We start from the raw sequence: 21,966 nt of genomic DNA on the forward strand, positions 1-21,966 counted from the left end.
TCCCCCTTACACGGGGGGTAGCCAAAAATAAAAAGGCATAGAAACCATTCCTGCCCATTCCATTCCCTACATATTCCACTCCCCTTCACCCTCCTCCCTCCCTCTCATCTTGGCACCTCCTGGATGACGGGTCATCCCTGCGTCCCGTCCACTGCTCTGGGTCAGAAGCAGTGTCGCAATACACAACACATCCACAGCAAGGCCGCTTCATAAATTCGGCGACCCCCCATCTCTGTCCCCTCATGCAGAAAAAGAGAAGTCGGGGAGAAATCCCTTCGGGCTGCATCTAATTTTTTCTCATACATATTTCCTCACCCCCCATCCCCCACCCACTCCCCCTTATGTATCACAGCATTATCCATACACAACCCTTCTCCATTCACCCTTATCTTTTGTCCTCTCCCGTCCTTCCTCAACAGACATTCCTCTCTTTTGTAATGCCCCTTTCACCCCATCCATCCATCCCATCCTAGGATGCCCCTCATATTCACTCCTTCCACCTCTGCCTTCCACACCTCTTTTACTAATCTTTCTTAACTCATTCTTTCCATGTGTCCAAACCATCCTAATACTCTTTCATCAACCCTATCTCCCAGCTCCCTTTCCACCCCTGTTCTCCTCCTCACCTCCTCATTTCTCACTCTATTCAGCCTAGTAACCCCTATCATATTTCTCAGACATTTCATCTCAAACACATTCAAACTCCTTCTCTCTTCCTCTCTTATGTTCCATGTTTCTGCCCCGTACAGTGCTGTTGGCACAATCACTCCTTCATATAACCTCTTAGCATCCATTCCCAGATGTCTATTTCTCATTACACTTTTTAATCCAACAAGGCATTTACTCGCTTCTTTTAATCTGCATTCTACCACCACCCCCACTCCTCCCTTTCCTGCCACATCCGCACCCAAGTATCTAAAACTATCCACTTCCTCCAGTCTCTCACCCTTAATGCTCACTTCCAGCCTACTGTCACTCTCTCCCCTTGTGTATATAACTCGAGCATACAAATATAAGAAAATTTTGCTTAACTTATATCTCTCTTGGTAGCGTATTGGGCTAAGTCACTGCCGCTTTGTCACGGGTGAGCTGAGTTCGAGTCCTCGGCTCGACCACGTTTCAATTTCCAACGTATGCATCCTTCGAGCTACTCTCAGTTCCGACTGCGATGGCATGGAATTAAAAGTGATTTGTGGTTGAAGAGATATTAAAATGTTCACTGGGAACCATTCAGTGTATATATAAACTTTCCCACGTACACATACTAGCGACTACACTATCATGGCGGAGGTGGGTTGAACGCAATATTTCGTGTATGTGTATGTAACTCGAGTATACAAATATAAGAAAATTGTGCTTACCTTATATCTCTCTTGATAGCGTATTGGGTTAAGTCACTTCCGCTTTGTCACGGGTGAGCTGAGGTCGAGTCCTCGGCTCGACCACGTTTCAATTTCCAATGTATGCCTTCTTCGAGCTACTCTCAGTCCCGACTGCGATGGCATGGAATTAAAAGTGATTTGTGGTTGAAAAGATATTAATCTGTTCACTGGGAACCATTCAGTGTATATATATATATATATATATATATATATATATATATATATATTATATACATATATATATACATATATATATACATATATATATATATATATATGTATATATATATATATACATATACATATATATATATATATATATATATATAACTAATTACATGCCTTGCATCAAATCCTGCCTTGTTTGGCCTCTAGAAATAGATAAATTACGGTGATGTCTTAAGTATCTGCCGTGTATTACACAGCCATGTACGGACCAACCCCGATACAGCGCCTGGAGTATTTACTTTGATCAGTGACTTTGCATTTAGGCAAGTCTGTTTGGGATGGGAAGGGTGTCTGTATGGGGGCTTGCTTGGGGTAGCCGTGGGGAGTTGGGTCGATGTGTGAGTGAATGGAGGCGTCCTTCAGTCTGAAACACTCCGTCTTGGTAGCCCTGCACATCGATGCCCAACCCCCAACCCCCCCTCTTTTCTGCCGAACTCCAAGAATAAAAATTATTCTTTATTCCGTCCGGAATTTCAGCCTCAGTGGGTCCGGAGGAGGTTGTGAATTTTAAACAGCTTGTAAGGAATCTATTGTCTGGGTTCTCTCCTGTGTTTCCGGAAGTTTGGGATTCGTCTGGATACGGACGAGGGGTCTGGTAGTCTCGTCTTCTTCGGTTGGGTTTTGATATTGTCATGTACAGTCACAAAAAAAAAAAAAAAAAACGTACAAAAGATATATACTTTCTTCTGCTCCGTTCCTCCGGTACTCCTGCTTGTTCCGGAGGGGTTCCTCAGTTCCCAGACCCGGACGTTGAAAGACCGAAGGAATGCTTGGGAGCCACCCAACAAGCCGCGGACCGAAATATCTTCTTTGTGTAGGCCTATGTGGGGTACCGCAGCCCTACCAAGCACGCATACGCGCACACATCTTTCTTACATGGATATATGTGTGTGTGTGCACGTGTGTGTGTGTGTGTGTGTCACTTTTATGTACTCGGTGCACGTGTCTTACAGGGGATGAGATGAGTGATGGTGATTTTTCCTTTCTTTTCTGTAATGTTTCATGCTATTGTGATTTGCAGCTTTTTTTTCTTTCCTTTCCTGTCTTTCTGTATGCCCTTTGCTCGCAGTCATTCCACGTTTTGTTGAAGTTATTTTCGTCTCCGAATTCCTTGTGCCTTCCGCACTTCACTGAGCGGTCACGGAGCGGGCCAGGGTGCCATCTTCTGGAGGTGACAAGACACCACGGGCCACTTTGGGTTCCTCCAACGTACCATCACCGTCATGCACGGCGATGATTTTGTTTATTTTGAGGTTGTTGGACGAGGGGCGGAGGTTGTCACGTGCAGGTTTAGGTGCTCGTGTCCACGCGAGAGGTGTTTCAGGTTGCAGGAAAATAAAATAGAATAAAATAAAATAAGATAAAATAAGATAAGATAAAAAGTCTCAGGGAAAAGTAAATAACATCCAATACCTAACAATGTAATCAAGAATATCTACCCCCTCCCTCACTTTCTACTAAGGAGGGATAGGGGTGAGAATGGGAGAGATTGTCACGTGGAGGGAGGTGGAGATGGTCACGGGGGTGAATGAAATCGCTTGGCGACAGTCAGCGTGAAAGGGAAAGTGGCACCCGGGACGGAAGAGGTCGAGGGCACGGCGGGGTGCCTCCGCGCACCGCGGCATCCGCAAATAGCTGGTGATGCCCGGCCGCATCATACACGCGTGCGCGTGCACACACACACACACACACACACACACACACACACACACACACACACACACACACACACACACACACACACATACATACACACAATACACGAATTTAAGGGGTATCAGAAAAAAAATAATAAAAAGAATTATATATATATATATATATATATATTTATATATATATATATATATATATATATATATATATATATATCGACTTGATATTTTGACAGTATAATCAAATTATTATTTTCCATATTCCATGAGCATTTGAACGATGTATGTCCGTTTCTTCATCCGTCAGTCCGTATGATGTCATTGATGACGTCACAAATGTTTTCCGATCTTAATACTTTACCTAGACTAACCTGCTTTTGCATGTAAACTCTCAAATGCCATACAAACAGCTTGTAATTTCATTTTTTCCTAAAATCTTAATAGATCAAGATATACATTAGTCATGAAATGCATGACTTGTGACATCACACCGATAGCGTTTTTTTCCAATAAAATTCCCTCTAGCGATATTATTTATAATTTTAATAATTTATCAAAACTTACACGAGAAAGGTACAACATTCATGTGTTAGCGTGGTAAGTTTGAAGAAAATTTGATTATTTTTCGAAATTTGCCAAATATTTGAAACCGAAAAATCTGTTTTGAATAATCGTGCTTCAAAGTTTTCTGTAAGATGTCTGAACTTTTTCGTACAACATACTCGTGCTTTGGTTTCGTATATTATGACTGCAATTATTTTCTAATGGAACATTCTAAAAATTTCTATATATAGATTATACTCAAAGTCTTTGTTTATAATGATATTTGAATTAGAAATAATCCTAATTTCACTTACTTCAGTATCTGTTGAATGTTACAATAGTGAGCCTTTTTTTCTCTCTCTCTCCTTTTCTGTGACTTTATGACTTTTATGGTTAAAAGCCTCACTGCTGGGGTGCCGTCACAGTGTCAAATCATTGATAAGGGTTATTTTTTAATCAGCAATGAGCACCTTCCCTTATCATCAAAAAGCACAAATTTTTGTCCGAGTCTGTACGCCAACTAAGAGAAAACGACGCCAAATGCCACTAAGTTTCCACACACAAAACAAAGGGAAATATCGAGAAAAAGACACTCAGAAAAAAGTTGTATTTCGCCACGTATAGGGTTCATTCTTGCATGTGGCTAATAGACCCATTGTCCCTTTAAACCTACTTAGCACATGTTAGCGAGCGCCAATGGCTAAAATTAACTTTTCTACGTATTTTTGAATAGCGTTGGATATAAATTCATGCAAAATTAAATTTTCAATAAAAAAACGGCTTTCCAGATCCCCCTTAAGAGTAAATTAGACATGGCAAAATACAGAGACGGGACACCACGAACGTAGCTCCCCTTCCAGTAAGATACAACTAGGTAAATACAACTAGGTAAATACTAGGTAAACACACACACACACACACACACACACACACACACACACACACACACACACACACACACACACACACACACACACACGGCCCGGTGGCGGATTGGTAAGGCACTGGCCTCACAAGCCAGAGAACCGGGGTTCGATTCCCCGGCCGGGCGGAGACAAGTTGGGTTTGTCTCCTTTCACGTGTAGCCCCTGTTCACCTAGCAGCGAGTAGGTACGGGATGTTAGTCAAGGAGTTGTGACCTTGCATTCCCGGTGTGTGGAGTGTGAGTGGTCTCAGACCTACCCAGAGATCTGCTAATAATGAGCTCTGAGCTCACTGCCGTAGGGTGGTGTCTGGCTGTCTCGAAAAGAGGCTGCAGCAGATCCGAGGTGAATACACACACACACACACACGAACTCAAAAAGGACAGTTATAGAAGAGACCTGAAAAAGAACAGCTTTCCCACAGAGTAGTGAATGTATGGAACAAACTGGACGATATGATGTGTCTTCAAAAACCATACACAAATTTAAGAACAATTTAGAAACTGCTAGATACAGAGACGGGACACCACGAACATAGCTACCTTTCCCGTAAGATACAACCAGGTAAACACACACACACACACACACACACACACACACACACACACACACACACACACACACACACACACACACACACACACACGAGCGTAGCTCCCCTTCCCCCAAAATACAACTAGGTAAATACACACACTCCTCGTGGCGCAGTGGTTAGAGTTCTTGCCTGGCACTACGGTGGTCGGGGTTCGAATCCCTCCCAGGGCTGAACTAATTTCAGTATCGCTGCGCTGCGAGTTGCTACTCCAACTCTCGTGGGCGGGGAGTTGGGTGTGTGTATGCGTATAAGGTCACAGTATTACCCATATAGTCCAGGAGTATTAGCTTTTCAACCGGAACAAATTAGTAACAAGCTGAAATTTTCAGGAAGTACTCAGAAGACCTTTCCTAATAACATACTAAAAGTCCCCAAGAACCCCTTGCGAGGGTTTTGAGAAATTCAAGATGGCGTCCAAAATGGCAGCCAATTTTAGATTTTGTCATATTTCAAGCCCCAAACATAATAGAAAGTCAAACAATAAGTCAATATATATATATATATCTTTTGGAGCAAGGAGTTCAATTCTCTAACTAATTTTTGGATTATCCTAATTTCAAATGGAATCATTAGTAAAAGAAAAACAAAAGACGTGTTTATCAACCTGAACGTACACACATTATACAATAAAAGTCATACCAGTAGCAAAAAACAACACTTAATCATTACCTTAACTATAGACAAAAAATGTTTGGCTGTAGTCCTATTTATATAATTTTAATCAATCAGTCAATAAATAAAAAATTTTGACGATGGTCTTAGGCATCATCTTCGTCATCAGTTTCAGGAGAAACTGGTCCTGGTGCTTCAGTCTCCTCATCATCATCAATGAAGGATGACATTTGTGCTGTATTGTTGCAGGTTTGACCACTATCTCCAAGGTTTCGTGAAGTCCTTCCTTCCTCTCCAGGCTTGCTGCTACTAAGGTTGTCCTTCCCTTGGCCCCTACTTGTACATAATCCTTGGTGCATAATTCGTTGCAAATAACGCACGAATCCATTTTGAACTCTAAAAAAACAAACAAAATTTAACATCACATACAACATATGAATCAGGCTAACGCTTTAATCAATTGATAATCATGGTTTTACATGTAAAACGAAAAAACTTTCTGGCGTTTCAGAATTACTTGTGAATGTACTTGTAACTCAGAAACATGACACAGGCTCAATTTATCACACATACACTAACATAAATGAATTCCTTGGGTCTGAAAACCTATATTTTCATACTTCATTTGTGTTTCTATCTTGACTGAGACCTGAGATATAACAAAATATGATATCGATGGCCATTTTGGACGCCATCTTGAATTTCTCAAAACCCTCGAGTGGGATTCTTGGGGACTTTTAGTATGTTATTACGGAAGGCCTCCTGAGCACTTTCTGAAAGTTTCAGCTTGTTACTAATTTGTTCCGGATTGAAGCCATATTTGAGCTAATGCTCCTGGACTGATCGGTCATACGAGCTCTGAGTTCTCATCCGGGAGGTTAAGAACTGTCGATCACGAGTCCAACAGGTGATTCAAGACCATGGTGAAGCTCTCTCTCACACACACACGCACACACACACACACACACACACACACACACACACACACACACACACACACACACACACACACACACACACACACACACACATATATATATATATATATATTTATATATATATATATATATATATATATATATGCAATAAAAACACTATGAGAGTGTGTTCACAAATGCGTAAGTAACCACTAGTAACTAACCACTCTGCTTCGTTAGTTTACTTTTCCTAGTGGTTACTTACGCATATATATACATATATATATATATATATATATATATATATATATATATATATATATATATATATATAAACAAGCCGCGGGCTTCGCCGGGTGCTTGGCTGCGCAAACAGCGGCCTACGGCCGCAGCTTTCCGCGCTCTAATCCCTCGTTTTCCCCTTTGGCCTCGGCCTCGGGGCGGAACCCCAACACGGGATCCCCAGCACGAAGAAGAACGCGAAGAAGATCGCAAAGTAGAACGCGAGGAAGAAGAACGCGAAGAAGAACGCGGAGAAGAACACGAAGTAGAATGCGAAGAAGAACGCGAGGATGAAGAACGCGAGGAAGAAGAACGCGAAGAAGAACGCGAGGAATAACACGAAGAAGAATGCGAAGAAGAACGCGAAGAAAAACGCGAAGAAGAACGCGAGGAAGAAGAAGAAGAAGAAGAAGAAGAACGCGAAGAAAAAGAAGAAGAAGAACGCGAAGAAGAAAAACGCGAAGAAGAAGAAGAAGGGGAACGCGTAAAAGAAGAAGAAGAGGAAGAAGAAGAAGAAGAAGAATACCACCTGACCCCGATTTACCCAAGCGCTTTTTCAAGAATATTTTTAGGACAAAGTGTCACCGTAATACCACCTATCCCCGACTTCCACAGCGTTTTTTAGAAGAATATTTTTATTTAGACTTAGATAAAGGAAAAGACGCAGGACCCCATGAGCATTGCCCCAAAAAACTACATCTAGGTTGCAGCTTGGTACGACTAAGTAAAATGTACACACACACACACACACACACACACACACACACACACACACACACACACACATATATATATATATATATATATATATATATATATATATATATATACAGTATATATATATATTAACAATAACAATAGTAAATCCCTTAGGTACCGTACCTTATCAAACGCTTTCACTAGATCCAAGTCCACCCAACCGTCTCTTTTGCAACACATCAATTATTTTTCAATAAAAGCTCAAAAGTTTTCCTAGAGCCGTTTGTCATCGTGTAGCTATTCGGAGTCCACTACTGGACAAAGGCCTCCCCTAACTTCTTCCACGAGTTGCACCACTGCATCAGGTTTTGCCACGCCATTCCTGCAAACTTCTCTATCTGTCTGGTCTCCCTCTCTTGCGCTTCTTATCTCGCGGCGGCCAGTCAGTAAAACAACTCCATCTACCATCCTCCTTTGTGGATAATTTCCCTGCCCGCTTCCTTTTTGACTCATTCATCGTCGTCTCAACATCTCATAAGTGGTTATCACTTTGGGCTATTTTTACTTCCACATCCTGCGTCCAACCTCCATTTGAATAACTAGAATATGACTTCGCTTACAGAAATCTAGATTTTTGTAGTAACATTTCAACAATATGTCTAACATTCGTATAAGCTTACAATCTCCTAATTGATTATTAAGCTTTGTTATATATGACGGAACGATAATTTGATATTTGGAAATTTGGAAAATGAGATATTGTAACCGAAGACATTTATTTCTTCAAAGAACTCTCACCTGTCGGCGCTGGTGGATCCCGTGGAAGCTCAGTGTGATAACTTTCTTACACTCACATTATCTCTTATCCTATTGTTATCTATCATTGTTATTCCCAACATTTATCACTCTTTGTGCACTCCACCCCTTCCGTCAATTTCCAGGCCGTTCATCCATAGACATAGCTGGGATGATACACCAGTTGTAAACTGAGTGTTGAATACTTACATTTAGGGAACCTCTTATGATGTTCCTATATTTACCAGACGTTTTCCACCCAGTTGTGATACGTGTTTTGATTTAATTTTCATAATCTTTAGTGAATTTTAAATAGTGTGGGGTTGGCACAGGCTTTGGAGTAACGGTTGAGGAAGTTTTGGAAGTAGCAAGAATCGGGTCCTTCCACTGGGTGTCCTCTTAAAATGGATAAAATCCCCTTTCGGGAGATGGAATGAATCACTTCAAAACTGAAGCAAGAAAGGCATATTTGGAATGATTCCTTCGGACTTTTGTTCACTTCCTCTCGTTCTTCATCACCGCTTTCTCTCTTCATGTCCCCCGTGCGCTCTCCTCCCCTCCCCCAAGAACCCAACGCTTTACCCTTTGCCCTTCCCCTTTCCTCCCCTCCCTCCCCTTCCCCTGATCCCCCTGCAAGCGACGCCCCCTCCACCATACCCCCCCTTCCTGCCCTTCCCAGCTCTCATCTTCGTGTGCCCAAAATAGTTGGCTACCTCCCTGCGCACGTGCTGCATATTTTTCGTCTTCCTGCGCAGGCGGGGAGTTGTGGGGGGAGGGGGGGAGGTTGGAGGAAGGGGAGGTGAGAAGGGTTGCCAAGAAGAGAAATGTTGGGTCAGATAGCGGGTTTGGGTTGAGACGGAGGAGTGAGTTGTTGGGAGTGTAAGGTCTGTGTAGCTGGAGGGGGGCCTCGACTACTGTCAGGTCCTCCTCCTGCTGAAGTCTTGCCATCTTCAGTGGGTAAGCTTCTTCACGAGCTCCCACCCCCATCGCTACCTCCACCCCCGTGTGTATATTTTGTCAAGGTATCGAGGGGTGGTGGTTGAGTGTATAAAGTGCTGGGCTCACGTCGTAGATGTCTGTAATTCATATCCTACCATCTATCTTTCTGTCTCTCTGTACACACACACACACACACACACACACACACACACACACACACACACACACACACACACACACACACATACACACACAAAGTCCCTTTCTCGGCGCCAAATGGTGACGTTTACATAACAAGTGCACAACCCTTATTCTGGTGCTAACGTAATCAATCTGAATGACGCCACAGCGGTGAATAACATGAAAATAAATTTAAGTTTCTGTAGTTATGTAGAAGGGCAGAGGAGAGGGACTTAGTGTCTGCTACAGCTACCAGTGAAGAGCGGGGGTAAGTGGGGGTGGGAGGTTGAGGGGAAGTGTTTGGGGGGGATGGGGGAGGTCCAGACAGCTGACGACAGCGATCTTCCCTGTCGCGTCGCCCCCCACCCCCACCCTCACCTCGACATCCCAGGTACCCAAAGCATCAAGGGCGTCGGATAGGTGTACCGCCCCCTTTCCGTTCCCCATAGGCATTTCACCCTTCCGTTGAGACGCTTCAAGTCTCCCCTTGGGGGTCATACGTCAGCTTAGGATCTCACTTCAGACCTTGGGTCTTTTAGTAAATATCATTGGGTCTTACATTAAATTCCGTGGGGTCTCATGGCAGCCAGCACGATATCAGCACTTAGACATTTAATGCAGTTGTAAGATGTTTATAAGCACGCGCGCTTGTGTGCTCTCTCTCGCACACATACACACACATACGCACACTGCTCTCTCAATCTATCTCTCTATCTCTGTCTCACCCTCCCTCCCTCCCTCTCTCTCTTTTTGCCCTTTGCTTTTGGCGGAAGAGAAGGATCAGCTAGACTTAAAGCACAACACAAATCAAACCCAGATGATCCCCTTCCGAGGAAGCAGCTAGTCAACCCCCCGCCTCCAACTCTCCCCACTTGGGGTGAGGTTGGGGGGCATGTTCGTGTGATATTATTCCATGTGCAGCTGATTGTAGGGGGAGAAAAAAAAGAGACCCCAAGTATGTCGGAGCGCTCCCCGGCTTGGCTCGACGCCATTTTTTCGGAAGGGGGCAACCGGCGGAGGGAGGGATAGGAGGGGAGGGGGGATGCGCGCGCATTCTTGGCAGCGGAGGAAGGGTCGAGAGGTGCCCGGCCCCGGACACGGACACAGACACGGACACTGATCCGGGCCTTAGGCACCGTCCTCCACAGGAACTTATTTATAAACATACATACAATCATACATGTATGTACAGCTGCACAGAAAACTATCGTTAGTAAATCACGCTAATCATTTTGACACAAAACAACGAAACAATTTGAGACAAGTTGAAGTCTCCATCGGAAATAAGATTATCATGTCATAGTGAATCCATATGAACTCCGGAACTATTATTCGATTCATATTCATTCAGAAGGAATTCGAACAATTCGAACCCCAGAAATACCAACCCTTCGGTATCATAAGGTTATGTTCATTCGCGAATGTTTCGACACCCCTACTAACGATAGTTTTCTGTGTAGCTGTACTTTAAGATACATAGATTTAGTGTTTCTGAGTCTGGTGTTTTATTCTTTCCAATACATACATGTATACTTATATACATACAAATATACTTAACCCATACATATGTACATGCATGCATACAGTGTATACTTACGTGCATTCATAGGCTTGGATACATAAATACATAGAGAATGAAAGCAGTTTGAATCAAAGGTGGAAGAAACAAAAGGTCAGGAAGACCGAGGACAAAGTGGTAAGATAGTGTCTGAGAAAGCTTGCATGAGGAGTACAGAGGTACGACTATTGGTTCACTGTGATGAAGAATGGTGGACGAAGTGTGTGAGAGAGAGAGAAACATTAACTGGGTGTAGCCAATGCATAGATGGAGTTGAGAACGCTGTAGTTCTTGTATCAGTAGGAGTGTGTGTGTGTGTGTGTATATAATATATATATATATATATGTGTGTGTGTCTGTGTGTGTGTGTGCGTGTGTATAGATATGTATATAAGTGTGTATATATATACATATATGTATGCATGTGCGTATATATATATATATATATATGTACAGTATATATGTGTGCATATATATACATATATGTATATACTCGTATGTGTGTAAGCCCTCCGCTTTTATCCACTGCAGGACGATCGGCCTATCCTATGGTGAATGATACTGTCTTAGTATCCCACAACGGTGACTCAATCTGTTGTGTTGTATATACATGCATGCATGCATACACACATACTTACATTCACATTGTACCTATATACAGTCTTACAAAGACATAGTAAATCACTCCGTCTTTGAAACGGATGAACACGAAGAGTCTTGAAAATGGAAGCCGAGGTGAACTCTCTCTATCTCTGGAGTGCCGCATGCCACGGTGATCCTTGTGGCGCTTCTGTGGCACTGGTCGAGACCTCAGAGGCTGACACATGTGGTGGGTTCCTCGCTTGTCAAGCTCAACGGGGTTTATCACACTGGGCTATTTTATTCTCCAACCTCAGATTAATCGGCAGTACCGCCCACCTCCAGAATTTTTTCCTGCCGTAAAATATATATTTTGTTGTAAAAAAAAATAAAAAAAAATAAAAAAATAATAATAATAATAATGATAATGATAAAAAAAATTATATGCTACAGGAAAATTATCTTCCTCCAGCATTTCGGATTCCTTCCCGAAAGCTATGGGCTGTGTGTTCCAACAATCGGAGGAAAAATAGCACAATGTGATAACGCCCTAACACTTTCGCGCCCGTCCCCCCTTCCAGGATGTGAATAAAATCAACTGACAGCAGCTAGAAAAAACATGTGAAAGAATCTCAAGCTGTATTTAACTTTTTGCTCTTGGGGACGGGGCGGGAAGGGTCCCTGAGCTGAATAAAAGCTCCTGGCGGCATTTGGTAAAAGAAAGAGGTGAAGGTGATGAAGGTTACGGAAAAGGTTGAGTGTTGCTAATTTGGATTTTTTTCGGGGGAAGGGAGAGGTCAAATGAGTACTTTACTCCTTTTTACCCGAAGAAATTGATGGAGAAAACAAACGGATATACCACTAAAAGGGAGAAGGTGCCCACCGTGGCTCGGTAGGTAGAGCGCTTCTCTGGTAACCGCGCGGGAGTTTCGTCGTCGGTTCGAATCCTGGCCGATAGCTCCTCACCATGGACCTGAGGTGACTTGGTGACATCAATGCGCGCGCGCGTGTGTGTGTGTGTGATACATTAGCTTCCTCCGGGTATGGTCAATGTAACAGGGGCATCATACCGTGGATGTACCAGCTCCTGAGTTCATTTATGAACAGTTTCGAGCGGGTGCCAGCCCCGAAAACGACGAAAAAGTGAGAACAGAACGAGGAAGAGGGAGAAAAAACTAAAAAGGGGAAGAGGAGGAAGGAAATGTTGACTAAGAAAAACCATTTTTTTTTTTTTTTTTTTTTTTTTTTAAGATAACCAGAGCATCTATCATTGCAGACATTATCGCACCGAAGAGATGGAGTAAAAGAAATAGTATTGGAGAGGTTGAAGGGTAACAGCTCTCAGGGATAATTTTAAAATCAGAGTATTCAATATATATATATATATATATATATATATATATATATATAATGTGTGGGTGGGTGTGGGTGTGATTCTTATTGATAATCACCATATATAAAAGCTTGTTGAGTAATTTGGACCATAGGGCTGTCATTAAAGTCTTTAAGGTATCAACTGTATAAGGTATGCAGTCAATACCTTATACGGAGAGAGTGAGAGGTGGGAGTTGAAGAAAAGATAATTCAGAACGGAGGGTTAAAGGATGAAGGGAAGAGAAGATAAGGGAGGGATGTGGGGTGGGTAGGGGAGGAGAGGGGATGTGAAGGATAGTAGCATCTGGCCAGGGAAGAGGGGAAGAAGAAGAGGAGGGCGACAGAAAGGAGCAAGGATTTTTTTTTTTTTTTTTTTTTTTTTTTTTTTTTTTTGGGGGGGGGGGTGGGGTGTACCTCAAACGATTTTAATGAGGTTGAAGGTCCTCAAGTCCCTCTACGCTTCCGAAGGTCTCTATCACCTGAGGAAAAAGTCGCTTGGCGGCAACAGCCAGAATAAAGATGACCCTCGGGTGCCAAGGGCTAAATACACTGAATACCGTCTCGAGGAAGAGGAATTACGAGGAGATATTTCAAGGATGACTTGAGGGGAGACCCAAGGGCGAAGATTAGCTGGAGGGAGGGAGGGAGGGAAGTTTGATAAAGAGCCACAAACCTGTGTAAAGATGGGGAATGGATATACCTGTACATGTATGATATATATATATATATATATATATATATATATATATATATATATATAGATATATATATATATATATATATACATATACATATATATATATAAACACATATATAAATACATATACACACACACACACACACACACACACACACACACACACACACACACACACAAGTATATGTTTGTATATTACAAAAGATTACAAAGGCGGAGCATGCCGACAGGAGACCTTTTGGTCCATAACTAGGTCGGATGCGAAAAAAATATGATATAAAAATAAGAATAAAATAAAATAAAGATGATAATAATACATATAATAATGAATAAAATAAATGCATAGGTATATTTAAATAATAAACAAACAGGTAGATAGTAAATAATGATGAATTGACAGATAAATAATAATAAATGAAAATCAAGCAAATGATAAATAGATAAACAATAAACGACTAACAGACAAATAATATAAAATAAATGGTAGGCATTACTGCATCTTGCTTAGATGTTTATCTAAACGAATCTTAAAGCTTCGAACTGAACTACACTGTACTGCCTCTGCAGGAAGTTGTTTCTACCCACTTCCAAATTAAATATATTTCCTGACAGTTTGAGACCATTGTTTCTTGTCGGATTCTCATTCAGTGTAAAAATTTTGTCATTTTGATGTTGTCAATCCGAGTCTACGCTTTTTTAGGGAAAACAGATTCATATGTTTTAGTCGATTTTCGTATGATTTATTTTTTATATTTGGAATAAGTTTTGTGGCTCACCGTTGTACTTTTTCTAATCTGTCAATGTCTTTAACGAGATTCGATGACTATACGGAATCAGCATATTCCAAATGTGGACGAACTAACGATTTATGTATATATATATATATATATATATATATATATATATATATATATATATATATATATATATAGAGTACGAAGTTTCGTCCTTGAAAATTTTGTAATAAGCGAAACGTACCAATAAAGGTTCCGTTCTCACACACAGTCAATACCCCGTCTGGGGTATTGGCTGCATGTTATTGTGGCAAAGTAGCATGCAGTTGATATTTTAGAGACTATATGGGGCGCCCCTACGGACCAGAGCCACACACCATTTTGTATGTGATAGAGGAAGACTCTGTTCATAGAGAAATGATGACACTTTTATTATACTACGATTGTCCTTCCGTTGTGCTGTCCTCCAACCTCTTGTTACTGTCCTGTACTATTTCTCTGAATATTCATTTCCTTTTTTCGCCTACCCTATGGTGGGGGATAGAATGCTGCCACCAAGTCTTTCCACTTGAGTCGTAAAAGGCGACAAAAAACGGGACGGGGGTTAGGACTAGGAATCCCGCTACCTGTAGCCCTACAGGGGACATTCCTAAAAAAAAGTAAAGGCATAGGTCTAGGAGTTTTCCAACCAGTACCCTAAGGTTTGGGTATTTTAATGTGCGTGGATGTGGTACAGATGAGAGTAAAAGGGAAAAGATAGGTAGTATGTTTGTGAGAAGAAAGATGGATGTGCTGGCTTTGAGTGAAACTAAATTGAAAGGGAGGGGCAAATGTGAGTTTGGGAGTGTAGCTGGGAGGTTCTCAGGAGTGAAGAGGGGACGAAGGAGAGAAGGGGTGGCTATACTAGTAAGTGAAGAGATAGGTAAGCGTGTAGTGGAGTGGAAGGAGGTTTCTTCAAGGATGTGGATGAAGGTGAAGCTGGGAAGGGAGATGTAGGTATTTTTAAGTGCGTATGGGCCTGGTAGTGAGAAGAGCGTAGAGGAAAGGGAGGCTTTTTGGGTAGATTTAAATGAGTACATAGAGGGATTAGGGAGAAATGTCAATGTAGTGGTATTGGGAGACCTTAATGCTAGGGTAGGAAACGAACCAACATACGGAGTGATTGGGAAGTATGGAGTTCCAGGTAAAAATCGTAGTGGATAATTGGTGGAGATGTGTCTGGAAAGAGAGTTGATGATAGCAAATACAGTGTTTAGGAAGAAAGCCAAGCATAAGTACACATGGGAGAGGGTGGTGGATGGAAGGGTGGCAGATAGAGCGTTAATGGACTATATAGAGGTGACCAGGAGTATGGTAGGAAGAGTTAAGGATGTACATGTTCTAAGGGGAGAGAGTGGGGGAATATCAGATCATTTTCTGGTGGAAGGTAAATTGAGAGTGGAGAATAGGTGGAGAAAGAGGAAAAGGGCAGAAGGTAGGGAGGTACTTAGAGTGAACTGCTTATGAGAAAGAAAAGGAGAAAGAGTATAAGAAGAAGCTGAGAGAGGATTGGGAGGGAGTGAAGGATAGAATACGAACTAGGAGTGGAGGAGGAATGGAGATGGTTCAAGGAGGGAGTCATAAGGTGTGCAAAGATGGTGTGTGGAACAAGGAGGACGGGAGGAAATAGAAGGAGGGGTAGTGAGTGGTGGGGTGAGGAAGCAAAGAACGGTGTAGAAGAGAAGAAGCAGGCTTTCATAGATTGGTTACAAATTAGGACAAAGGAATCGTATGAGATGTACAAAGTAAAGAGAAGGGAAGTTAAGCATAAGATAAAGGAAGCAAAGAGGAGAGCAGATGTGAAATGGGGTAAGAGTATGACAGAAATTTTTGAAAGTAATTAAAAGATGTTTTGGAAAGAAATCAAAAGAGGAAGGGGAGCCGAATCAAGTAGAGAAGAAAAGGTTAAAGTTGCAGATGGAAAGATGATAATGGAAGAGTAGGGAGTGAGAGGACGATGAGCAGAGTATTTTAGGGAGTTGCTAAATGTGAAGGAGGATAGGGAGGGAAAGGTAGTTGCAGTGGAAAGCGCTAAGAAAATGACCATGATGTCCCAGTGAGACGACCTATCATACTTGACTCCCCCCTCTTCCCCCCTTCCCCTCCCCCTCTAAGGCGAAGTGTCCGCCTACGCAGAGGGTCAAGATCCTTCTAGCGTTCCCAATTGGCCTATATTTAATCTACGTTGTTCAATATTGTCAATTGTGCATCATGTAACTTTGTAAAACTGTGACTTAATTCTTGTAAACTATTCTGAAGATGACTCCCTGAAGTCGAAACGTCAAATTAAATATGGAAGACTACGGAAGGCTTGTATTTGCCCCCCTCCCCCCGAAATGAGATCTACTGTGAGAAAAATTGAAAATCTCAGTAAGAAGATTAATCAGTGCCAAAATGCTGTCGTGTTTAATACAGTATGTATTAGTGAGAATCTGCGCCCAAAATATACTATATATATATATATATATATATATATATATATATATATATATATATATATATATATATATATATATATATGTTGATAAATTGTTTAAGACAAATGAGAGAGTGATAGGTGGGGAAGGGAAAACGAAGATGGGCTAAGAATACATTTATTGTTCTTACGTTTCGGTTATTATAACCTTCCTCAGAGAACTTGTTACAGAAAATCTTGGTCACAACATTTATACCCGTAGTGGGGGAACGTGTTTAAGACAAATGACACTCGAAGCTTCACAAGTTCCCCCACTACGGGTATAAATGTTGTGACCAAGATGTTCTGTAACAAGTTCTCTGAGGAAGGTTATAATAACCGAAACGTAAGAACAATAAATGTATTCTTAGCCCATCTTCGTTTACCCTTCCCCACCTATCACTCTCTCATATATATATATATATATATATATATATATATATATGTATATATATTATATATAAATATATATATGTATATATTATATGTACATATTTATATATATATATATATATATATTTATATATATATATATATATATATATATAATATATGTATATATATTATATGTACATATTTATTTATATATATATGTGTGTATATATATATATATATATATATATATATATAAAATTGTGTGTGTGTATTGCTATTCTGGTTTTTATTCACCGAAGGGGAGCTCCCTTTACAGCGAAAGGGTTAAAGGGACGTAAACACTTGTGTGAAGGTGTCACAGGCAAGGGTCGATGACATTATGTTGAGTAATAGTGCGTGGAGGCTTTCACCTAGAATTACTGAATGGCCAGTTGGTTTCAGTCAAGCTTCCAGTGACTTCCGCTTGACCTGGAAGTCCCAACACACAGGGCAAAGGTTAGCGACGTCTTTGGTCTATGTTAGGCGCCTCCTGTCGTGAATTTTCGACTTTACACTTGAAGGAGATGCTGGAGGACGAGATTCTCGCAAAGTCGAGATATACGAGACAATTTTGAAGAAGGAGGGGCTGGCGTTAGGCACCTCTGGTGCAGGAAGGAAGGGGGGAATAGAGGATGAAATCGGGGAGGGGACGACTCCTGAAGAGGGTCTCCTCATCCTGCCTCCACGCTCTCCTCTTCCTTCTCCTCCTCCTCCTCCTCCTCCTCCTCCTCCTCCTCCTCCTCCTTCTCCTCCTCCTCTTCCTTCTCCTCCTCCTCCTCCTCCTCCTCCTCCTTGTGTTGAAGAAGACTACGTACTAATGTCTTAGATGGTCTCCAATTCTTGGGTCTCACAGGAGGCTAAGCCCCCCCAGCTCCCCCCTCCCCCCCCAAATTGGGATGAGATAAGAGGTTTACAAGGTTGAAGGGGGGAGGGGGATAGCATAAAGCTTTCCTATGGGAGAGTAATGATGGGGAGGTTCAGAATATAGGGGAAAGTGAGGGTGGGGGCGATCGCGAGGGCGGAGGAGGAGGAGGAGGAGGAGGAGGAGGAGGAGGAGGAGGAAGGGTTGCCGCGGAGGTGAGTGGAGTCGCCTGCTGGCGACATTTCGGAATAAAAAGAAAAGTGCCCCCCCCCCCGCACGCTAAACGAGATTAACTAGAACCTAGTACTTAATTAATTGAATAATTATTTATGTGGTAGAACAAAATAGAAGCTGAAATATAAAATCATGAAGGGCACAGAAATACTCGATAGAGAGGACTTGTTAAACTGGGACAAGAGAAATACAAGAGGACATGGAAAGAAACTAAAAAAAAAAAAAACAGTTATAGAAGAGATCTGAAGAAGAACAGTTTTCCACATAGAGTGGTGGACACTTGGAACAAACTGGACGAAAAAATAGTGTGTGCAAAAACCATTCATGAATTTAAGAGCAAACTAGGCACTGCGAGATACAAAGGCGGGACACCACGAGCGTAGCTCCCCTTCCCGTAAAATACAACTAGGTAAATAGGTAAATACACACACACGCACACATTCATATACACGCACACACACACTCACATAACACGACTCCCATGGTACAGTAGTAGCGTCAGCGGCCGCCAATACGGCAGTCCGGGTTCGAATCCCGCCCAAGGCTGAAATAATTTCATCATCGCTGCGCTGCGAGTCGTTACTCCAAATCTCATGAGCGGGGAGTCGGGTGTGTGTGCGTGTGCATTACCTATAGACCGGTCATATATGAGCTCTGAGCTCTCTTCCGGGAAGGAAATAGCTGTCGATCACGAGTCCAACACTTGATCCAAGACAATGTTGAATCGCGCACACACACACTTTCACTCACTCCCGCATCTCTACGCTCTATTGTATTTCTTCGGTTGGGTGCGACGGAGTGAGTGGAGGAGTGAGGGAGGAAGGCGGAAGACCAAAATACCGTCGATGGAAATGTCACACTGGTCAGTCAGGCCAGCAGATCTGTGACCCAGTGTGACCCAGTGTGACCTTGTGTCGTCATTTATCGACACTTCCTCCTTTCCATCCCTCCCTCCCTTGCCCTCCAGGACTAAAAAGTCCTCTAACGTACTCTCACGTGGTCACAGGATGACCCTGGCCGGCGATGTCCTCCAGAACAAAAGCGAAGTGGGTGACCCGCATGTTATCGTGTGAAAATCAGCACCGAAGTGCGCATGCGTATGCGTAGGGTCTCGTGACCACCTCTCCCTCCCCAACACCACCACCAGTCATCGGATCAGACCATTCGCCTGGTCTTTCAGTCTAGCCCACACACAAAGGGTTGATGTAGACCATCCATGCAATAAAATGTCGTATTTCAATTAATTGACTAATTAATTAATTACACATTGCCTCAAGTTTCACTTAATGGAAAACCCGCAGCTCCACAGTGGCTGGCGACGGTCCTCGGAACCTCCTACAGATCTCTCTGGGAAGAAACCTGGGACTATTGTGTCAGTGTGGGACTGTTTTATGTCACGGGCTGAAAGTGAAATGAGGTGGAAGAGAGCAGTCGCTGGTTGTCAGCTCCCAACGTGTGCAAAAGTGTAAGAAATACAGTTGAATTTGATTGAGATCATGGACCGAGTGTCAGCCCCTCAGGGCTGCGAGGGGGTTGAAGACTGGTTTTGGAAATGGCCAGCAGCTTTGAAGGACTACCACATGCCCATCCGTCATTGGCTCTTCATCGAACAAATGCTATTACTTCTACTTTCATACTTTGAATGGAAATCATTATATAAATCAAGATGATTAATAACGTGACACACTAAAATCAAGGCCTGGAATGAGTTCGTTCGTACGGTGCCCCGTAGTAGTCGGCGTCGGTTACCATCCAGAAAAAAAAAAAAAAAAAAAAAAAAAAAAAAAACCACTTGTGTTGGGTTAGTAATAGCTGTTTTCGAGTGTACATGCACGGTACTGTACACATATTCATACCTAAAGTAATGCACATGAAACTATTGCCCCAGGTAGCATTTCCAAAATATTAGATAAGAAAAAATAGCAAGAAGGAATGGTTTCCAAAATTATGAAAAAATCCCCTGCTTTCAAAGACAATAACAAATAGATAAATGAATAAATATATGAATAGAAGCATAAAAGTAAAATACGTAAGTATACAATACATTGGAGCCACCATGAAGACCCAGAATCAAGTGTCCCCGAAGAGGAGAAGGATTATTCTTCGGTACGAGGGCGACCATTAGCATTGTGATGCTGTTATAGATGTTAGACGGTCTCTCGAAGTTGATGACAAGATTGAATGGCCGCGCAGTCGCACAGGGTGAAGGCAATATCATACTGGGCTCCTTTTCCTCCGACTGTTGGATCAGATTTGCAGCCACCCGCAGCTTTTGAGGAGGAATCTGATATGCTGGAGGGAAATGATTTTCTTCCAGCATATCACATGACATTCTATGTCAATTGTTGAGAGAACAAAATAGTTTGCCAGAGAGTTCTGGGGGTGGACGGTACCTCTGAGTAATCGGTGGTTGAAGGAAAAATAACCCAATATGATAACACCTTAAGCTGTCGAACCACACCAGTGCCAGACTGCTATTTGCAACACGGCCTTCAGATTGTAATTGTAAGGCTGATAGTGTCTGTGGTTCTCAAGTGGCCGAGCCGGTTAGAGCGTCGCAACTTGCGGCGGAGGTCGAGGTGACGACAGTTCGATTCTTGCCGCCAGCGACTTGGACCAAGGGCATGGGTCATTAAATTCCACCCTACAAAGTCCTCTGTTAGGAGCACTGTCCTAGCCCTCTGATAGGCGAAGTTCGCGACGTTAGTATATATATATATATATATATATATATATATATATATATATATATATATATATATATATATATATATATATATTAGCCCAACCATTCGAAGTCCACTGCTGAACAAAGGCCTCTCCCAACCTCTCCACGAGTCGCAAGACTTCCCTAACTTCTGCCACTTCAATCCTGCAAACTTCTCACTCACCTTTGATGTGTTTCCAGACGGAGAAAGAAAGCCACCCTTTCCCTCTATGTGTGTATGTGTGATTTCTAACGTGGTCTTGGATCATGTGCTCAACTCATGACAAACAATTAATACCCTCCTGGGTGAGAGCTCAGAGCTCGTAATCATAATAATGCTTATGCGTGCGTCATCTAGGGATTTCCGTTTGTGAGTCCCTCTTCGCACGTGTAAGTGTGGCTGTGACTGAGTGCACGCATCTGTGTGTGTGTGTGTGTGTGTGTGTGTGTGTGTGTGTGTGTGTGTGTGTGTGCGTGTGTGTGTGTGTGTGCGTGTGTTTTGGTTACCCCCCCTTGTCTTTGCGGGTAACCACTATCAACTGTCTTCTGTGGTACCAGTTCCTTGC

General features: G+C 42.3%; 1 protein-coding gene across 4 annotated transcripts in view; it reads left to right on the forward strand.

Moving 5' to 3' along the window:
• The window catches only part of LOC143029304 (E3 ubiquitin-protein ligase MIB1-like), a 67,573-nt gene that overhangs the window by 14,741 nt on the left and 30,866 nt on the right, over positions 1–21,966 (forward strand). For 2 of the 4 annotated variants that reach the window (XM_076192056.1, XM_076192060.1), the window contains exon 1: positions 9,469–9,585. The exons of 1 other annotated variant lie outside the window; for it this stretch is intronic. The gene's annotated coding sequence lies outside the window, so the exon portion shown is untranslated. Of the gene's footprint in view, positions 1–9,468; positions 9,586–21,966 lie in introns of those variants that run through there. One more of the 4 variants, XM_076192059.1, reaches the window with a different exon arrangement.

The sequence above is a fragment of the Oratosquilla oratoria genome, chromosome 10, assembly GCF_046742065.1.
Source record: "Oratosquilla oratoria isolate Oo_2021 chromosome 10, ASM4674206v1, whole genome shotgun sequence".
In the NCBI taxonomy this organism is placed as follows: Eukaryota; Metazoa; Arthropoda; class Malacostraca; order Stomatopoda; family Squillidae; genus Oratosquilla; species Oratosquilla oratoria.